The 22,626-nt window shown below is 33.4% G+C and overlaps 1 long non-coding RNA gene across 2 annotated transcripts; it reads right to left on the bottom strand.

The window, feature by feature from the left end:
* Positions 1–14,317: 14,317 nt before the first annotated feature.
* On the bottom strand, positions 14,318–18,442 carry LOC141724105 (uncharacterized). Of its 2 annotated transcripts, none has more exons than XR_012576497.1 (7): positions 18,088–18,442; positions 17,640–17,976; positions 17,433–17,474; positions 17,210–17,336; positions 16,647–17,121; positions 15,023–15,211; positions 14,318–14,786 (listed from the first exon to the last, which is right to left on the bottom strand). It is a non-coding gene; the product is annotated as an uncharacterized LOC141724105 (long non-coding RNA). The 2 variants fall into 2 exon arrangements; XR_012576498.1 differs by having other exon boundaries at positions 15,023–15,185.
* Between the last annotated feature and the right edge of the window lie 4,184 nt (positions 18,443–22,626).

Raw genomic sequence — 22,626 nt, 5'->3', positions numbered from 1 at the left:
CATCCGTTGAAGCTTTATCCGTTGATGCATTAGGTATCATTTCATAAGGGAACATGTGGATGAAGGTACAGTGGAATTGCATTTTCTCCCAACAGATCAACAGCTAGCAGATATCTTCACAAAACCACTATGTGAAGCTACTTTTATAAGATTGGTAAATAAAATTGGAATGGTTTCAAGTTCTTTCTCTAAATCTGCTTAGTTTTTGTTCTCATGCATCAGACTTTATGATCAGTGTTTACAGATTGTATTATCTATATGTCTTCTGTGCTTAATCTGAAAATTCATTTAATGATGATTGTTATCTGATGTGGTTGAGATACTCTTATAAGTGTTTTGATTGTTCTGTGACTATTCAATCCAATGAGGATAACTGTGCTAGATGCTGACCTAGTAGTCTTTAACATACTTAGAAATCCCATGTTTGAATTAGTTGTTTATGTGGAAACTCATTAACACAAGCAGATTTTGATATTGAGCTTAGTCAAGTTTACTTTGTGTATTTTATTACTAAGTCACAAACTAGATTCATGTTTCTTATATGTCAAATTCTGATGTCATTAAATCTTAAGAATGAACTAAGTGATGATAAGCCTCACTTATCGAAAGAAAGAAAAGAAAAGAAAAGAAAGAATAAAAATCAGGTACTCCTTTGAGATCTAGAGTAAAAATGTGGAAGCGAAGACCCAAGTGCATTGCTGGTATTAAATAATATGCATTAGAAAAGCAAATTTTTTCTTGGTGACTTTTCACACTCTATGATTACTGGAGAAATACTCTGATAACAGCATAAATTCTGATAAGTAGTCATGACTCACTTACACTGAGAAGCCACTGGAAAAAGAAATTTCAAAAGATGCATAAAATGAGCACAAACAGTTGAGGTGGACTCATGCATAAATTTGTTCTATAGTAGACATCATGACTGATGACAGATTTTAAACATTTTTCTGAGTTATGCCTTATTTCTAAGATGTACTGAAGTTGATCAGACTTTAATCTTTATATGATATTTTGTTGAATGCACACACTTTCACTCCATATGAATGATGAAAATTACTGTGGTGATTAAGTTGTTTTTGACAAACAGTTAAGTGTCATTTGCATAATTTCTGAGGACAAGTTCTGATAGAAGTTCTGATGAATAAACTCTGAAGAAAACAAGTCAGTATTTGTATGAAGAATCACAGAAAAAGATATTCACTTTTTGAGTACAGAAGCCATATTCTGATGACTGTTAAAATCTGATATGAGTTAAGTTCTGATATTACATCCTGATGGAATCCTTGATGCTTACATGTTTTTACTTGACTTATTTGTGATAATATCTGGAACAGTCATAGTTAAATCAGAATAATTTGGGTGGGATAAAAATAGTCATAATAATTATGGGTTGGTGGTTAACGTGTATGTCTTGAAAAACTGCATGTGCACAGTAATTGTTAATTATTTCCCGTGCCCATTAACTCTTGCTTTAGATCTTTTTACTGACTGTTATTATTACACATCAATATAGGGAGTCGAGGGATTATTATTTTTACTTGTAATTGTTAACAAATCCTCGCGTCCCTTGTTATTCTATTGGCTATTTAAACTGACTATTCATCCCAACCAAAACATCTTTCATTTTTTCATAAACTCAATTTTTTTAACAAAAATGGTTCGTTTCAACTTGTTCCTGAACTATGAAACTTTCACCATCGAGTTGAGTTGTGATGATTGGTAACAGGAGTGGCATGTCACTGCCATTCCTGAAGAGATCTGGAACTCAGTTCCACAAGAGGTTCACACAGACCTCTTGTTCTTTTCGATGGACTACCACCTCCATCTTGATCGTTTGGAAGAGGAAAGGAGAGAAGCTCTCCGTCAGCAAGAACGGATCATCCGTCTTGCAGTGCTCTTTGTCAGCAGCAGAAGGAGCTAGTCGATAGGTCTTCTTAGACTAGGACTAAGGCTGTTGATGTTAGGAATCTTAGAATAGGACTATCTTATAATTTTTGCATGTAATTAATAAATTTTATGAAATGTACTCATCTGATATATTAATGAAATTTCCTTTAATTACAAGATTTCTTCTTTGTTTCTCAAATTATATGATTGTGCATGTTTTAATTGTAATTTGTTAATCTTTACTTCATTGATTTTTAACTTTATCCTGTGATGAATGTTTTGATTCAATAATGGTCAATAATAAATTTTGATGATTTGAGGAAACAATTGAAGCACGAGTTCATGCATCTAAACCTGTGATAGTTGAAGCTGAGAATTTTACTTCTCAGAAAGAAACAGCAGCGCAAAGTTCTGATACTTTGAAAAGGAGATTTGTAAATTCTGATGCTGCTGAAGCAACTCCTTCATTGGCAAAGAGATTGAAGAAAATGAAGGCAATGAGGTATTTGGCTAAGGCTATATCAAAAGATACTGAAGAAGCTGAGGAAGGGGATCAGGAACCTCTGATCCTACAAGAACCAATTATCATTGAAGCCCTTCCAGCTCAAGCCAAAGACCCTACTAATGACACAGTTATTACCACTCCTATCTCTCCTATTAAAGCTATAGATGATGCTAAAGAACAAACTGATAATTCTGAAATAGATATTCATAATTTGAATATACCTGAAGTTCTTTATCTGGAAGCTCCATCTACATCAAAGACACCAGCTCTGGAGATAAATTATGCTGATCAGAATTTAGATAATGTTATTCCTGAATCTCCAGTTGCTTCACACACTGTTGAGCTATCAGAACAGCATGAGTCTTCCTCAAGTTCTGATGACAGTGTTTCTGCTGAGTATCCAGTTCCTACTCTGGGCAAGGAAGAATTGGTGAAGAAATTTGTAGAAAAGGAAGCAACTATTCCTTGGGAGGATACTCACAGAGGTGTTGAGTGGACCAATAAGTGGAATGAATCAGATTTTATTCCATGTTCTAAAGTTCTGACAGAGCATATTGCAAAAGCTGATGAGTTGCTCATAAATGTTGATTTCAAGACACAACTCAAGATCACAGCTCTGTCTACAAAACATCTTCAAGGTCTACATACTTCTACTCATGAAAAGGTTGATACACTCAGAGAAAAAGCTGATAAGCTAGATCTACAGATCAAGCTTGACAAGAATAGGTATATCAGACCTATTTCTGAAAAAGTTGCAGCCATTGAGAAAATTCAAGAGAAGCAACAGGCCCAAATTGCTGAGGTTCTGGTTAATCAAGCTTCTCAGAAAGCTCAATTGGATGAAATCCAATCTTCAGTTGAACTTCTTCTTTCTCTCTTACTTCCTGATAATGCTGAAAAGGGGGAGAAGGTAGTTAAGTCCAAATGCTCACCTACTCAAGAACTGAAGAAAAAGGATGATAAAGGTGATGATGACCAGGGAAACTCTAAAAAGAGCAGAGGTCAAAGCAAAGTTCAAGGAAAATGTTCTATTCATAACAAGTCAAGTTCTGATGCTGTGAATGCTCAAAGACTGAAGTCAAGTGGTGATAAGCAAAGTCTGATGTCAAGTTCTGATATTCTGATTCAGTCAGGATCTGAAGACTCTCAAAAGTTCTTGCAAACTCTGAAGTTAAAAGGGAAGCAGACTACTGTTTATTACAAAGATCCTAAAATCCAGACACTTGATGAGGAGATAGCAAGAATATTATTTCTGAAACACAATCCAGGAATGGATTTAGAAACTCTCAAGGAGGAAGAAGCTAGATTTGCTGCTGAGAAAACAAATCCTAAGTCTAAAGCTTCTGATGCAAAGAAACCTCCAAGGCCAAAGGAAAAGGGCATTGTGATCAAGGAAAAGTCAAATTCTGAAACTTCAAAGTTTAGAACTAGATCACAGACTAAGAGTAATCCCAAAGACAAAGGGAAAGGAAAAATTGATGAACCAACCAAGTCACTGGACTTGAAAACTTCTCAAGATCTGATGAAACCAGTGTGTAAAATGGTTCAAGTATCTGATGATAATCTTGTTGAAGATGAAACTGTTCAAATTCTGAAAAGAAGAAAGATAAGTGAAGATTCTAAAACAACCTCTGACACTATCAAGACAGAAAGGACAAGAAGGTACAGAAGAAACAGCAATTTCTAATCAAGCTATCAAGACATCAACTATTGACAATGCTCAAGTTGATTTGGATAAAATGACAATTGCTGATAAGAAAAAGTTGTTATGGAAGAAAGCTACTCCAGTTGAACCAAAATCCAATCTCATGATTAATCAACTCGCTACATTTGGGTTGAAAGCCAAGCAACCTAGAGATAGAGCTGGATTAGGTTCTGACGAAGAGAAGATTCAAACAGAAGTAGAGGTTACTCTAGGAGATCCTTTCATATTGACAGATAAACCATATGAACAAATCAAACAAAGGCACCTTGACAAGGTGTTGTCTGCTCAAGTTGTGATAGATGTTCATGATAAGGAGAATCTGAAAGAGAAATTAATCTTATTTCTCAATGATGGAAGGACTTATAGATTAGCTGATTCTGATGTATTAAAGAAGTCTATCAAAGAACTCCAACATATTCATTATCTTCTGAAAGTAAAATCTGATGTTACAAGAAGATGGTCAGAATATATTTTGAAGGCTATAAGAGATCTGTTCAGAATCTCTGGTACAAAGACTTCACATTACAGTCCAATGATTGCTGAAGGTGATGGAAGAGAAATTCCTATGCTGAAGAATTCTGCTAAGGTGAAAGTTATTCTGAAAGGAAGATGCTTATGCTATAATGAAAACTCATCACATCCTAAGGTTATCAGACTTGGTGATGGACTTGAAAGAACATTCATTCAAGCTCTCAGAACAGCCATTTATCAAATTGGTGATAATAATGAAGAAGAACTGATGCAGGTCAAAGCACAGTTAGCTGAAGTTCTGAAGAAAGCTGAAGATAATCTGATAAATGATTTTGTTAAGAATCATTATGGATTCAGGTTGATTCAGTGATGTTGGTAAAGCTGGATGTTTTGTAAGTTGTAATTTATTGTCTTATTAAACTCTTATTGCATTTGAACTTAAGTGTTTTTGACATCATCAAATCTATTAAATTGTATGTTCTTGCATAATTACAAGTTGGGGAGATTGTTGGATATATTTGAGATGTCATGTCTAATATGTTTCATGTTTAGTTTTCAGATCTTAACTAACAGGAAATATCAGTACTTACTGGAATCAGGACTTACTGGAAGTCAGGACTTAAGGATATCAGTACTTAGATTATCAGAAGATAATATCAGAAGATGGATATCAGAACTTAAGTATTGGAGGACTAACAGTTAAGGAAGGAAGCTGATTCACAGGAAAGAAGATCGAAACTAATACGGAATAAAATATGCATGGAAAGAGTTCGAGGACTAGAAGAATTATATAAGATATCTGATTGATATATTTTAGGAGACAGAATTATATTCCATATCAGTTAGAAGTTATTTTGTAACTGTGTGTCTATATAAACACAGATATAGGTTTACTCTATAAGAGTTACGATCATCGAGAAGATCATATATTGTAACCTAACAGCTCTCGTGATATTTGTTCATCACTGAGAGAGAACAGTTCCATTGTAACAGAGTTTATTATATCGAATACATCTGTTTTCTGTTACTTGTGCTTTAAATCGATTTGATTGTATTCTACACTGTATTCAACCCCCTTCTATAGTATTATGTGACCTAAAAATTATGATCGACGGGTAGGCTTATAAACAAAAAAGTTGCTGCCAAAATTTTCTAAAAAAAAATTTCTTTCATATACAAGAAACGTACTATATAATATAAAACTTTTTACCCTTGTATGAATACGGATTACATGATTACGTGTATAATCGTTATACGAGTTGGGATATCGAATTGGGTTATTAGGATTCGAGGATATCAAGCATGTCAGTATAACTAATTAGGGTATTCTGTTACTGTAGATCCCGGTCGAGTTTCGTAAGGACTAAAGTCAGCGTGAAAGCTACCTAGGGTTTTGTAAAGCATTGCAAGGCAAGTACCCTGACCATTCTTTTATGGTTCAGTACGTATGAATAGACTGTTGTTTTATTCTCGTAAAGGAACAGAAACGTTTTTAAGTTACATATTCCCTGTAGATATAAATCACTGTTTTAAACTTGTTTTGGGGAAAAGTAACTTTGAAAGGTACCTATCTCGAATGACAATAATTTGGGAACCAATTTTACGTGTGCTGTTAAATGAATAGTTTTGAAATGAGATAGGTACAAGTGTTTTAAAAATTGGATAAAATGATCAGATATGGGATACATAGGGGCCAGAGTGGCATATTGAGGTTGCGTAAGAGGCTAACTCAGTTGCGCACATTACATAACTGATTAGTCCAGCAGGTCAGAGACCTAGCTAGTCTCTAAGTTCCGGAACAGGTTTATAGGATGGCAGTTGAAGCCGTCTGGTGTTGATAGCCTGATCAGCTGTCTTCACATATCCGCTACGTATCTGATTTGGCTTTGTGATTCTCGTAAGGGAATAAGGGACTGATACAATTGAATAATAAATGTGAATAGCATGCTAAAATTGGACTCTGGTACTTACACAGCACACAACTACGTATGTTTTATTAAGAGCATGTTAGTCAGTGATTTCTAGTTTCTTTTATTTACTGATGCTCGAAATGATTTACAGATTACGGATTTCATATTGATTTATAGTTTTGTTCCTATAATTGTTTATATAATTATTTTTATCTTGATATTCATATGTTGGTTCTGTTGAGCGATTATGCTCACCCTTGCAACCTGTTATATATATATCGCAGATGCCTATAAGACCAGTCAGACCTTGGCAGAACCGTGTCTCAGCCCCTTCAGGACCCGGCTCCTTAGAGGTAGTTAGTATCAGACCATGTGGGGTCTGATGAGTTGCTGAATAAGTTAGTGTGTCAAACTTTTTGAATGAATGGTTTGTCATAATGTATAACTTGGATCATACTTGAACCTGGATCGGATCTTGGTTTGGGGTCGTGTTAGCATATAATAATAATAGTCTTGTTGTTTATATTTCTGTTTGTCACGTTTGGTGACGTCAACTCCTAACCCCGGAGTTGAGGCCGTCATAGATAGAATTTTCATACAACAATAGTTATCACGCAAGTATTTGCATGCCACCTTATGAAGCATTGTATGGAAGGAAATGTAGATCCCCTATATATTGGGATGAAGTTGGTGAGCGCAAACTGTTGGATCTAGAATTAGTACAGCAAATAAAGGAAAAAGTGAAATTGATTCATAAAAGATTGATGGTTGCACAAGATCAACAAAAGAATTATACAGATCAAAATCGAAAGGATGTGGCATTTGAACCCAGAGATAAAGTGTTGATAAAGATATATCAATGGAAAGGCTTATCTAGATTTGAGAAGAAAGGAAAACTGAGTGTGACGCCCTCCAAACCCGGGTCAGAAGTTTGGGGTTCACAACACACACACAGACAATATATAAACCTATTTATAAAAATAAATATGCAATCACCCAACTTACCATAACTACAGATCGCAACAGGTTAAAGTATGCACACAAGCCACAACCTTAATTATATTACAAACGAACCAAATCCCAACTAATTTAACTTAGATCTGAAAATAAAACATTCTTACAAACTTTTAAACTCAAAACTAAAACAAAAGTCTCCATCTAGCTTATTCCGTCCCAACCTGGAATCCTAGCTCGCGCACTTGACTGGGGATCCTCGCTACCAACAGTTTCCTTTTTAACTGGAAAAGAACATAAACATATTCGCAAGAGTGAGCTAACTAGCTCAGCAAGTCACAGTGAAAATACTGAGATTAAACAATGATCAAAGAAATGACTTAAGGAATTAAGTTTTTTTATTAGCAATGATTAAAATTGGATATTCACTTTTTATTTTAAAAACCAAGGTTAGGCTGCTGATCAGTCACGCACTAACCCCGAGTAAGGCACACAGCTCTGCTCTATATACCAGATCCAAGGCACACATTGGCCTAATACGACCACGAATCTGGTCCACATTTAGAAAACAATCCAATTCTATAATAACAACATAATAAACAATGTAAATCAATGAACAAAATTATAAACAACATTCATCTAAAAGCATAGGGTGTTTCATAAACACCACAAGGGTATAACAAGGTATGTATAAAGATTGGCTTCAGCCTAGTGAAAGAATCAGATAATAGAAGAACAAGGATTTAATGGTTACAAGGATTAGTCTTCTGATGTATGAGGTATGAAGGTTTGTAAGTTAAGCAAATCCAGTTCAGTGATCTGTATACGGTATGTATGTATTTGTGGAGTAGTATCGTATATATATGATTTGTATCTGGGGATTCAATAATTAATGGTTTACAAGGAATAAGGCTTACGGCTCAAAGATCAACAAGTAGACACATGGTTTAGGGTTAAGTACTTCAAAGCACTTGCAATATAAAACAGGAACTATTTGGAATATTAAGCAACATATTTCAAGAAAGGTTCAGAACACTTGCCTTATCTCAATCCACTTTCACTTCACTTGCGCTCATCTATCGACTCTTACTCACCGACTACTTGCTTTCCTTTTCTACGCCTCGCTTCCCCTGCTAGACATCACAAGTATCTATCAATACTCATTCTCACTTTATTCTAGTTGTTACAAGCTTCTATCTACCCTTCGTTTCACCCAAATCCGACTTACGGATTAAAACTTACGATAAAAAACCGTCAAATAATAAACACATAAGCATACTATACATCAATCAGATCACATATAGCACATATCACGTAAGATATTCGATAAAAATAGCTTTCTAAAGAAGATTCGGGGTTAAAATGATTTTTCGGGTATTTAATACGAATTTTTGAATATTTTTCGGGATTAAAACGAGTGAATGAATCGTTTAATAAATACTAACTGGGTTCGAATACCCAAATCTGACTTTAAAATCATCTAATAATAATTATCAAGCTTTGAACATAATTTAGAATAATATTTTAAAGTTCGAAACTATTTTTCAAAAATTTTAAATCAAAAGAAATAATTAAATTAATTAAATAATTAATTAAAAGTAATTAATAACTAATCAATCAATATTTAAATTAATAGACCAATTAAATCATTAATTATTAACTAAAATTAATTAATTAAATAATTTAGATTTATTTTTGAATTAAAAATAAATTTCAGAATTAAAAATAATGAATTTTGGAATTTTAAAAAATTAAAAACCATTTTCTGAAAATAAAATAAACAGAAATATGATTTTTGAAAATTTGTAAAACACAAATCCTATTTTTGTAAGTTTTTAAAACTAAAATACAAGTTTTATGAATAATGGAGACTTTCAAAGGCCAAACTGCAATTTAACACCCCTGGTCGTCTTCCCTACCATCCCGCCGGTCGGACTATATGGCCGCCGCCATGAAGTTTTTCTGGCAGCCGAAAAATTGCCCAGAAAAGCGCAAAACTAACAGGGAATCATCGCCTCTTCCCCAGAAACACGATTATGCTATCAAAACTTGCAAACAACTCAGGGTTTGGCCGGAAAATCGAATCAAAGTTCTCGCCGCCATTTTATCCAATTTTCCGATGAACCTCTTCACATTATCCTCTGTTATCCAAACTCACATCAATCGATTGCTCTTTCAACGATATATCTATTGGTATAAACGAATTAAGCTAATAACCCTTGAATCAAAAATGGCCAAAAATCAATTAAGAATATTCATATTATATTCAAACCCTAATTTCAATTATCAATAATCAAACACAAATTTCTATATGTTATTGAACTCCAAATTCGACATATGATATACCAAAATGACCAGAATCAAATTATCTACAACATGTAATCATCAAATCATACAAACAACATCAAAATCAAAAATTCATATTTAAACCCAATTTAATTCAAATTTTATTAAAAATATTGAAAATTACCTATTGATTCTGCAGTTGAACAAGCCACAGATTCTGAAAGTACTCTTCACAAGCTTTTGTTTTGATTACTCACACACTTGATTTCGATTTCGATAACGCCTTCAATTTTAGGTTTGATCTTAAAGAACACTATAAATATTAGGGTTTTTCTCTGTAAATTATATATTTTTACTTGTATGATAATGATTATCGGTACAAAATAAAATACGATAGGGTTATTTATATTTACGGAATATTGGTACCCCGTTGGATCATATCGGATATAAAAAAGAATTCTTAATCGATAAGTATTAATAAAACTGATCCAATTCGGTACATGGAAAATGCCCGGAATAATCAAGTTAGGTTAGAAAGGAGTTTTCCCGAGACTTCCGAGTTGTAAAAACATAAAAATGTTTGAAGTTGGACGTTTCCCGTTTATACAAAATAGTTTATAATTACTCGGAAAGATAATTTATTAAATCCATAAATCCTATATAAAATCATATAAATTAATATAAATTAATATAAATTAATATCAAAATATCAAAATTATCTACACTTTATTTAGGACATATAAAAATTAAAATTCTCAAATTTTACCAAATATAAACATCCAAACACATATACCAATTAATAAATAATTCACTAAAATTCACATAATAATCACATGATATTTATTTATTGACAAAAGTAATTACACGACATATCCAGGATATTACATCCGCCCCCCCCCCCCCCTTAAAAGGATTATGTCCTCAGAATCTCCTAAGTAAACAAATGAGGGTACTTTTCTCGCATATCACTTTCTAGGTCCCAGGTTGATTCTTCAACCCTTGGGTTTCTCCACAATACTCTTACTAACTTCACAACTTTATTCCTTAACAATTTCTCTCTCTTTTTTAGAATCTCTATTGGATTCTCTACATACGACAAATCTGCCTGAAGTTCTATCGGCTCGTACTCGATTACATGCCTAGAATCTGGATTGTACTTCTTAAGCATCGATACGTGAAAGACATTATGAATGTGCTCCATATGCGGTGGTAACGCCAATTCGTGTGCTACCTTGCCGACACGCTACAAAATTTTAAAAGGTCCAACGTATCTAGTGAAGGGTTTCGAACACATAAACGCAACGAAAACAGTAATTAAAAATGTGAAAAACCAGAATTTTCGAAACCCGCCGCAGGATCCATGCGAAAAATATATATTTAATTCGTAGATCAAATTGTTTACCTTAAGAAGCTTTACAAATTGGTTAAATAATGGATATCCAAATATTGTTCAATCACCACGCATCCCGCTCTCGTGATCTACGCTCTATCAGTATCCACATGAATGCTTGAACTCAAGGATTGGATGTGTACTAGCACAAACTCTTTTCTTCTTGCTCTATCCATCTTCTCTCTTGGTAGCTAGGATTTAGTAAAAGTCTTGCACACAAAATCAGACACACAAGGGATATTATATAGAGAGTAGAAAAAGAATTCTAACTCTTAACTAATTAGGAGTTATTATTAATTCGAAATTCATGTTTGTATAATAATTAAGTCACATTTAATTATTTAACAACTGAATTTCATAATTGATATTAGTAAATTTGAATATCGTTATTTATCTAATTAATTAAGTCATACTTAATTAATATTATAAATAATTCGAACTACTTTAATTTAATTTAAATCCAATTTAAATTAAATAATCCTTCAAGCATAATTTGTGTGTGACCCTATAGCTTATTATTACGTCGGCAACGAATTTTAAATCTAATTTAAAATCGTAAACAATGAGCGGCATCTAGTAATACATCATTGCTACCCAAGTAATAACAATTGACGGTGATCGATTAAACCTTTCGTGAATAATATACAATATCATTTAATCCCTTTAACCAAATATTATAGATTAAACTAGAGGCATGTAATGTGTCATCCTCATCATAGTTTAATCTAAGTTTCCTTTATCAATGAGTAGACTATCATATCAAATCAGCATTTGAGCGAGGCCACGCATTTCATAGTCTAGCTCACACAAGAGGCCAATAATATCACTCCTAAAATAGGAGGGTTAAATCCCATCTAGATCATTCATATTTCTCATACAATTCATAATATACCCAATGTCCACTTTTATCGTTACCCGGTCAAGGATAACTTTTAATGGAATTAATATATATTAATTCTCGTATAGAAATATAATGACTTCAGGTCTAAGGACCATTACATCATTATCACTGTGAGACTTACTTATGACACAACATATGTGTAGAATCTCACATCGGGTCTGTCCAGCACCATGTACATTTACATATGCCTGTGTTTTTTACTTTAGTATCACTATACATATGATCAATAAGATGTGATCATCAGTCAACAAACACATCAGTCTTAATGCATTATTATTGTCCCTTAATGATAATACTCGACTTGGGACCTTTAGGAATATTGATACTATTCTCATAATCTCATTTCTAAGTCACGTACTTAGAGATATAGAATTACATATCATATTCCAAGGACATTTAATAATCTAACATTTATATCGCAGTAAATTAAGAATTAATAAAATATAAAGGGAATAATCGATATAACATAAACATTAATAATTCAAATGTCTTAAACTAAAACATCATAGTGTTGTCTCTAGGGCACAAACACGAACAATCTCCCACTCGCACTAGAGCCAATCATCCATGTACCTAATACTCATGGAACTAGTATGACCATCGTGCTTCTGCTGCGACAAACTTTAGTCAATGGGTCTGCAATATTATCATTACTATGTACTTTACATTTATATCTCCTTGATCATTATTCTCATTAATAAGGTGATATCGCCTAAGGACATGCCTAAACAGTCTCCTTGGCTGTTTTAAAAATATCAATATATTCGACTTCCATTATAGAAATATAAATGTTCTTGATGTGAACTATTCCAGCTAACATCACTAATATTTAGACAAAATATAAAACAGACATAAACACGTAATCATCCTTGTCTATCCAGAAATTAGGTTCAGAAACTAGTATTAGTATAACCCTTTACAACCAGTACTCAATCTTCTCCATACACCAAAAAATAAATCTTTAGTCCTCTTTAAGTACTTAAGAATATTCTTGAAAACTATCCAGTGACCCTCACCTGAATTAGACTGGTATCTGATCGTCATACTTAAAGGATACGGAACATCAGGATAAATACATATCATCGTACACATTATAGATCCAATTGCTGACGCATCTGGAACTTTCTCAAACGACCCTTATCATCTAATGATTTAGGGGGAAATTATCTTTTGAGATCACTATCCCATGAGATATCGAAACATATCCTTTTTTGTCTCTTGCATCATAAAATGATGTAATACTTTATCAATGTTTGTACTCCGACTAGGTCGATTAATCTCTTCATTATATTTCTATAGATCTTGATCCCTAATATATAGGTAGCATCGCCTAAGTCTTTCATCGAGAAACTATTTCTCAACCAAGTCTTACAGCATGTAGAGAATGTATGTCATTCCATATCTGTTATATGTCATCTACATATAATATTAGGAATGTCACATGGCACCCACTAACCTTCTTGCAAACACATGGCTCATCTTCGTTTGGAATAAAGCCAAACTCTTAGACCGTTTTACCAAAATGAATATTCATTCTCCTTGAGGTTTGCTTCAATCTATAAATAGATAGAAGCAACTTAAATCTATCTTAGCAAACTTTGGATCGACAAAACCCTCAGGTTGTATCATATATACATCTTCAACGCTCCCATATAAGAAAGCAGTTTTTACATCCATTTTCCAAATCTCATAGTCAAAGTAAGCAAATATTGCTAACAAAATCCTAATGGACTTGACCATAGCAACCTGGTGAAAAAGTCTCACCATAGTCTATACCATGAATTTGTTTGAAATCTTTTACCACTAGCACTACGCCATAGATAGCTTTAACCAACACCAAAAATGCGTTGCTACAGACCCCTAAAAATGTTGCTATAAGCAAAAATTGGTCTATTGCAACACTTCTTCGGTGTTGGGTCTAAGGCCGTCACTATAGGTATCTAAACTTACACTAGTGTCAATCTATAGCAACATGGCAAGATATGTTGTTATAGATATCACTTGCAGCAGAATATTCAGAGTATAGCGACACAAACATGATGTTACCATAGGTATATTGACAAAAAGTGGGGCCCATATGTGGGCCCTACATGGCATAACACGTAACATAACACGTGGCAGGACACGTGTCAGAACACGTGGCATGACACGGGGTTTGGTCCCACTGGTGGGACCCACATGTGAGGCCCACATCATCTATGGCCACACACCTATTGTAACACCTTTAATGTTGAAAAAAAGAAATTTATGTGCATAATTTAGCACCCTACTGCAACATACTAATAGGCTATTGCAACACCTGAACTGTAAATAATTGAAATATACTTTTCAAATACTTGATTTCCATAAATTCAACAACATTCACAACCAATTCAATTCATCCAACCAGTCTTAACTACACATCCAACCATTACATTCTAGTCCAACCAACAATTACAATCCAATCACACCACAACATAACTTAAGAAATACAAGTACTCCTGCTAAGAATTAAAGGTGCAAGATAACGGAACTTAAAAGTACAATGTTGCAACTTGCAACACTACATTCGCACAACCTTTGCACAACCTGCTACATGTATTATTTTAAATAAAAAACACCACCTCTACAAGACCTGCATTCTCAATGGTGACCATATTTATATTGTGAAAGATGCCAGCTGTCAGCATATCCTCTTGGGTTGTCCAGTAGCTCAAACAGCTCAAACAGCTCAAACAGGCAGGTACGTTCCGGTGCGGCCGTGCCAATTTCCATGTTTCAGCATCAGCAAATGCCTACCATTAGAAATCAAATTCAGAAATAGTTCATACAAAAGAATGTAAACACTATATTTGCTACAATGCAATGTATCCCCTTTGCTACAAATCACTTTATAAGAGCTGTAGAATTATAGTCTTCCTCTTTGTTTCTTTTCTTTCTTTTTTTTGTAAATTCTGGCCTTCATAACTATAAATTGATCAGCAAGTTATTAATTGGTAAATGTGCATTAATAAAAAGTGAAGAATAGTACCCCTGAGTAATCCTGAGTAATTTCAACAACTTGAGGACTTCCGTAGACCTGGTACATATGCTCAGTGCAAAGCCTCTTCTAACACTTATTTGTCTTCAAAATTTCTGATTTTCTTCTACAAATTTCTTCCTTTTGTTTAATAAAAACTCACACCTTTGAAACACTGTAAATTGGAAAAGAATATAATGCCTGCCAATAAATATATATTAATTTACTAGAAAATATGAGATTAAGCAGATATTAATCATATTTACACGAAACAAGACTGTAGGCATTGCTTAATTCAAAATATAATCTGTAAAATTTAGTATCCTTTTAGTCCCAATGCATTGTTCCTATATTAGTTGTCAACTCTATTTTTTGGAAAATCATGTAAAAAATGTATACAAAATATCAACACTGTTTGAGGAAGATGCAACTTAAATCACTTTAAGAATAATTACTTAGAAATATAACCAAACTTCAAATCTGATCATGGATCCTAGCACAGTAGCAGACAAAACAGAAACAAGGATGATAAAAATATGAAGATAACAACAAATAGATAAAAATGAATGTTAAAATTAATATTAATTGAAAAAAGACTAACAAGATATTACTCGCTTCATTCTTGGACAATGCACAAAAATTCATATGAACAAAACATTCTAATATTAGAATGTTGGGAGCTATATATGATTGCAGACAAAGAAATACTAAAAAGAAATATGTCAAAAGCGACAAAAAATTAGAAAAATTCTCAGTTCTACAGCCGTCCTACATCCTTTACAAGAATAAAAAGAACTGACCCTGCCAAAATATTTAGAACAAGGATTCAAGAAAACAACAGTTCCAGACCAGTAATACTAAAATATTTTAAGCAGCAGACAAGTTTAACAAGTGTAACTTGTAAGCAAAAGGGTGTTTAACTACTACTGCTATTTTTAACAAATTCAAACTAAACCCCGTATGTATGACCCTCTTTCACAATTGTTCTTGCTAATTGCACTAATGAATCTCTACATTTACTAACAATAATTCTGCCCTTTGGTTCCCGTAATTGTAGTAGTTACTATTTCTCCATCTGTTCTCTCTCTTGAAAATTACAACTTAAAAGAATGTATTTTGCAGCAAAACAAACACAAAGTCTAGAGATAATCACATGCATGCCAACTTAAACAACATAGAAACAAACAATGGCTAAACCATTTATAAAGAGCAAACTAACAACATATGTAACAGTAATCCAGTACCAGTTTCCATCAATCTCATAATGAAGTATACACAAAAGCATGAACAGCAGCAAATACATACAGTAAATTTATTACAACAAGTATCAAGGATTTTAATAAAGTTACTGTATAAGGAACAATCAAATGGACCAGACACACTGTTACTGTATAAGGAACAATCAAATGCAACAGACACACAATCAAAAGCATCCAGCAAACACAAAGCCAATCAAATGCATCAATAAGAGTTACAAATGGGCCAACTAATATAAGTAACAAGAACCCAAAAATATACATGATTAAAGAAACAAAACTGAAAACATGCAGGTGTAGAGTACACATATACGAAATTAGACATATAAAAAGTAAAAACCATTACTTCAGAGTGGTCTAAAAGGGCAAGACAAACTGACCTGCTACACTGCTGGAAAAATCTTTGCTCAATACCTGAAAAAACAACCTTAGGTGACTTTGAGTGCATAACACAAACTTATGTCTGGCGTAATACCCTTTAGCATCACTCAGATCTACTTTACACCCTTCAACTTGACACCTTGGTGGCTGCTGCCCCCCTTGACCACCACCACCAAACCTACCTTTCTTGGCTGAGAAGCTGGTTTTACATCTCCACCACCACCACCACCACTACCACTCCCACCAGATTTGTTGGGGTTGTTCCCAACACTACTACCACTACCTACACCCACATCCTCAAAGTAAATTTTCCGACCAAATTTCAAGTCATTAAGAGAATCAGAGGAAGTAGAAGAAGAAAAGTAAGAACCCATCTCAAATCAAGATAGTGGTTTCAAATTTTTAGTAAAAGGCATGTGAACCAGATCCCATTGTAGCAAAAGGCAGGGAATCAGTTGATCCATGAGGGTAAATCTGTTATAAAAATCATAAGGTTCAGTTACAACTTTTTTAACTGTCAAATACACATATATTAGATGTCAATAACCCAATTCCAACTCACAGTGTGCAAATGTGGACCAGTGACATCAACTCCACTAAGCACCAATGCAGCTGAAACATGACCTTGATAGCTAAATTTATAAAAATGTAAGGCCTTTATTAACTATAACTCCTTTCACCATAGAAACCTGATAATGCCAAAGACAAACATATCAAATTATAGTCTTGTCTAAAAAGATGAGTTTTTAAAAGTGTGAGGGATGTCACAACCCTTGATTCCCTACCAGTGTGATAACGATGCAGCTTCAACTAAGAGCTAATATTATCTGCAAAGATTTAGATGCTTTAACAAATAATATAAGATCACAAACATAATTGACACAATCACAAACTTTACATAAAAATATGTAACAGCTATAATTAGACATAGCTCACAAACTTCAAATAAATAGACAAAGGAGCAATACCACATAAAAGTAACTTGAAAGTACCTGACACGAATGTTCATGGCTCTTGATGCTATAGCTCTCAAATTAGCTCTAGCCACATGAGTGGAGGAGTTTCTTTATTGTTGTAGTGCTGTTGGTTGTTCATCGGATGGCATAAAAGCTTCCATAAACTCTTCTCTATGCAGTTTCAATGCCAACGTAGCGTCCTCATCTTGAACAGCCAAGTGCTTTCTCTTCTTGTCAATATTCCAGAAGCCCGATTTCTCAAATTTCAATTTAGCCAAAATTGAACAACTACTTGTCCCCAAAAAATGATTATATGATTGTACCCGTGTCCACATGGAGTTGTACTAGGTTCAAAGCAAATCTCTAGATAGATCTGCAAGTAAATTTTATTTGACAATTCAAATTTACAAACAGCACCATTATTCAAAATTAAAATGACTGAAAACAAGATAGAGTAACATAAGCAAACCGGAAAAGCACTTACAGCACAAGAAAGTTCTTCACGAAGTTTATCCATACAAGGAATAGCAACGAAATCTTCCTTTTTCTTGCAAGAAGTGGGAGTATAAAATCGAAATCGAAACTACCAGTCATTTCAGCAACAGATCTGAACCTGGGGCTAATTGAACCCTATAATCCCAAATTTGTCTATCTTACCCTTAAATTAAATCTAAACTCATCTCCAACCCTAATTTAGATAGAGGGAGACCGCGGCGAGAATCAAGGGGTAGAAGCCCTAATTCAGACAAAAGACGAGTGACCGAAGATGAAGAGAGGCGAGTAATTTTTCCCCCTGTTTTGTGCCAATATTTCACTTCCCGCTTTATCAGAATGTTAGCTTCCAGGCCTAATTGTTTAAGCAATCCGATCCATACTAACTCTTTTTAATTTTTTAAATTAAACTCTTTTTTAAATTACAATATTATAATTATTATAATTCATTTATTACTTTCATTAATTTATGAAAATTTAAAACTATTACATCTGTTATTTTTATTAACAAATATTTTAGTTACTCAATTGATAATTTAATTTTATTTAAACTAATTATTAAAATATATTCATTTAGTATTAAATTTAAATTAAAAAAATTTTAATATTTATAGAATGTGAATAATTTATTTATTTTTCGGACTTTTACTTTATAAGAAACTCCACAAATAATATTTTTCAAATCAATAATTTTTAAAGATAAATTAAATTTTGAGTTAATTTGTTTTTTATAAAAATTATTCAGCTGTCTATGGCAACACACCCATGTGGGGTTGCAATATATAAGACATTTATGCCAACAATAGAGATCTATTGAGCTATAGCAACATGTCTTTATGCCTATAGTAACACCAAAATCTGGGTGTTGTGATAAGGTCATAATTTCATACCTATTGCAACATTTTCTAAGGCAACACCAGACAAAAATGTGCAAATTGGTCATCTATGGCGTACTGTAGTCACACCTTATAGGTCTGTACTTTACCATCCATGTCAGTTTTAATCTTGAAAACCCACTTGCACCCTATAGGTTTTACCCCTTCAAGTGGATCAACTAAAGTCAATACTTTATTTTGATACATGGATTCCATCTCGGATTTCATGGCCTCCAGCCATCTCTCGGAGTCTGTACTGTTCATAGCATCTTGGTAGGTGAGAGGCTTTATCATTATCTGTAAGTATCACATCACCATTTTGAGTCAAAAGAAATCCATAATTTCTCCTAGACTTATGGTGAATCCTGCTAGATCTACAAATAACCTGTGTTTCTTGGACAGGATTACTTTGACCATTTTGATGTACATCCTGATCTTATTCCAACTCTAGTTCAATTTTATCATGTGGTTCTCGATCTTCATCGAGATGTATTGTCCTCCCATTGATTTTCTTAGAACGTAGTTCTCCCTCAAGAAATACAGCGGACCGAGCAACAAACACTTTGTTCTCGGAAGAATTATAAAAACTATACCCTTGTCTCACTTGGGTATCCCATATAATAGCATCTATCTAATTTTGGTCCAAACTTGTCAGAGGCTAAACGTTTTACAAATGCTTCATGTCCCCAAATTTTCATAAATGACATGATATGACATTTATCAGTCTATATCTCAAATGGAGTATTTTGAACCGCTTTAGTCAGAACTTTGTTAAGTGTATATGCAGCTGTTTCTAGAGTATAACCCCAGAAACTGAATGGAAGATCCGCTTGACTCATCATCAATCGCACTACATCCAACAAGGTACGATTTCTCCTCTCAGAATCTCTATTCCATTGAGGTGTTCCATAAGGAGTAAGTTATGATACACTATCACACTCCTTCAAGTAACTCTTGAAATTGAGACTTAAGTATTCTCCTCCACGATCTGGTCGTAGAACTTTTATACTTTCTTCTGTTTGCTTTTCTACTTCAGCCTTATATTCTTTTAACATTTCAAAAGAATCAGATTTGTTCTTCATAAGATATACATTTCCATACCCACTGAAGTCAACAGTAAATGTTATGAAGTAGTAAAAGCCACCCATTGTCATTATACGCATTCGACCACATACATCATTATGTATAAGTCCTAATCATGCGGTGGCCCTTTCACCTGATCAGGTAAAAGAAGCTTTAGTCATTTTGCCAATGAGACAAAGTTCGCTTCTTCCGTATGATTCAAAATCATACTTATCCAAGTATCCATCTATATGTAACTCAGAAATGTGTTTCTCATTAATATGGCTTAACGACAATGCTAGAGGTAATGTTTGATTTGAGTCATCTTAGAACATATAAATTGTTAACTAATTGTGCAACATTACAAGCCTTACCATTAAAATAAAATAAACAACTATTGTTTATTTAATTAAAGTGAAAACCTTTCTTGTCTTGATAAGAAATTGATTTAATGTATCTGCTAAAAGCAGGCATGTAATAACAATTTATCAAGTTCTCAATCTCGCCTTATGAGAAAAATTAGGTATCGAGTTCCTTCAACTAGAGCAACAACTTTTGCTCCAATTCTAACCCGATACCTGAATCTTGACCATTTCTAGTCTTCTTCTTTAGATCTTCCAAACAAGCTCGACAATTTAACTTCCAATCATTCAGTTATTTCCACAGAAATGAAAATCATCTCCTTTAGCAACACCACTATCAGGCTTCAAAAGCCCTTTGGGATTGGACTTTGGTTTGGCACCGAATAAGATCAAATCTTCATCTTGCCTGTCCACTTTTCTTTCCCATTTGCATTCCATGTGTACATCATCAATATGGACGTAATTCATGCCTTGACCGTATTATTTTTAGCAGTTCTAAACATGCTTAACAACTCAGTGAGTGTTCTGTCTATCTCATTCCTTTTGTTCTTAACAAACTAAGAATATAAGTTGTTCAAATATTATTTGATCAAATCAAGCTGCGTCTCTAGACTATTCTTGATGTAATATCCGAGATATCGCGTGTAATTATTTTTATCAATAAATGATTATTATATGATTATTATGTGAATTTTGGTGAATTATCTTATGACTGACAATTATATATACATGTTTATATGTAATAAGATATGAGTATGTTAATTTTAATATGTCCAGAAGAAAATATATATAATTGTGGTATTTTCTGGTAATTTTTAGATCGTTATATGATTTTATAATGATTTACAGCTTTAATAATTATTTTTTAAATAATTACAATATTATTTTATAAAGTTGGAAATCGTCCAACTTCACCGTTTTTACGTTTTTACAACCTGAAAATATTCCGAAAACTCTTTCATAAACTAATCTCGTAATTCCGAACATTTTCCGTGTTTTGACTTTTTCGATCCGGATTACAGTTTGACTAGTACGCGTCCCGACGTACAATTTTCAATTCGATAATTATTTCGATATATCAACAAAACCCGTATTCTCGAAAGACGGGAAAATATTACATTATTTTCGTATAAAGTATTTTATAAGAAGCCCGATTTGGATAATTATCCAATACGGGGATCAAATCGGATCGTTTTTGCAGTTACTTAGCAGCTAATTAACTAATTTATCGATCCAACACGAACCAATATTCCATAAAAATATATAGCCCTTTTATTATTTCATTTTATTCGTATAATCATAATCGATCAGTAGAAATATAGAATTTACAGAGAAAAACCATAAAAACATCGCGTTCTTCATAATCAAACCCACGAACGAAGGCGTTATCGAACTCCGATTCGGGCGTGCAATATATCAAATCGAAGCACTCGGAAAACTCTTTCTGAATCCACCATCAATTCAAGTGCAGAAACCAAGGTTTTCTTCTTATTTATTTATTTTAATTCGAATTAATTAAGAATTTATATATTTTTTTTCTTCTGGGTATTGTTGATATGATTTGATGATTTCATCGTGTTGATAATATTTTTCTAGTCAATTTGGTATATTATATGTCAAAAATAGAGTTCAATAACATATAGAAAAGGGTGTTTGATTCTTAGAAATGAAATTAGGGTTTATACTCATGAATAATTTCAATTGAGATTTGGGATTTTTACTTTGATTGATTCTGGGTTGAATTAAGTGATACCAGCTTGTAGATCGTACTAAAACGAGTTTAATTATGTGCTCATAACACCCTTTTCATAGGCAAGATAAGTGTAAGTGAGTTGGCTTCACCGCCACACGTATAGTAGGTTCATAGGTGTTTATATGTGTATACTCATAAAGACTAATTTAGCTCCATTATATATAAAATGGAGGCTTGAATTGAGTTATATGAGCAACTAATAGAATTTGATGTCAGCAAGAGGTTGTTAAGTAGTGAGTGATGCTACGAGTAAACGTTTATGAAAAGTTGTAAGGTTGAGGGATCAACCTGAGAAAATGGATGTGAGATACTTGGAAGTATCATTACCTGATCCTTAGTGTGATTCTGAGGACAAAATTCTTTTAAGGAGGGAAGGATGTAATATCCGGGATATCGCGTGTAATTATTTTTATCAATAAATGATTATTATATGATTATTATGTGAATTTTGGTGAATTATCTGATGATTGACAATTATA

This window comes from Apium graveolens, chromosome 5 (assembly GCF_009905375.1).
Source record: "Apium graveolens cultivar Ventura chromosome 5, ASM990537v1, whole genome shotgun sequence".
Lineage (NCBI taxonomy): Eukaryota > Viridiplantae > Streptophyta > Magnoliopsida > Apiales > Apiaceae > Apium > Apium graveolens.
The sequence above is the reverse complement of the archived record's forward strand: the minus strand, read 5'-3'. Positions and strand labels throughout refer to the sequence as shown.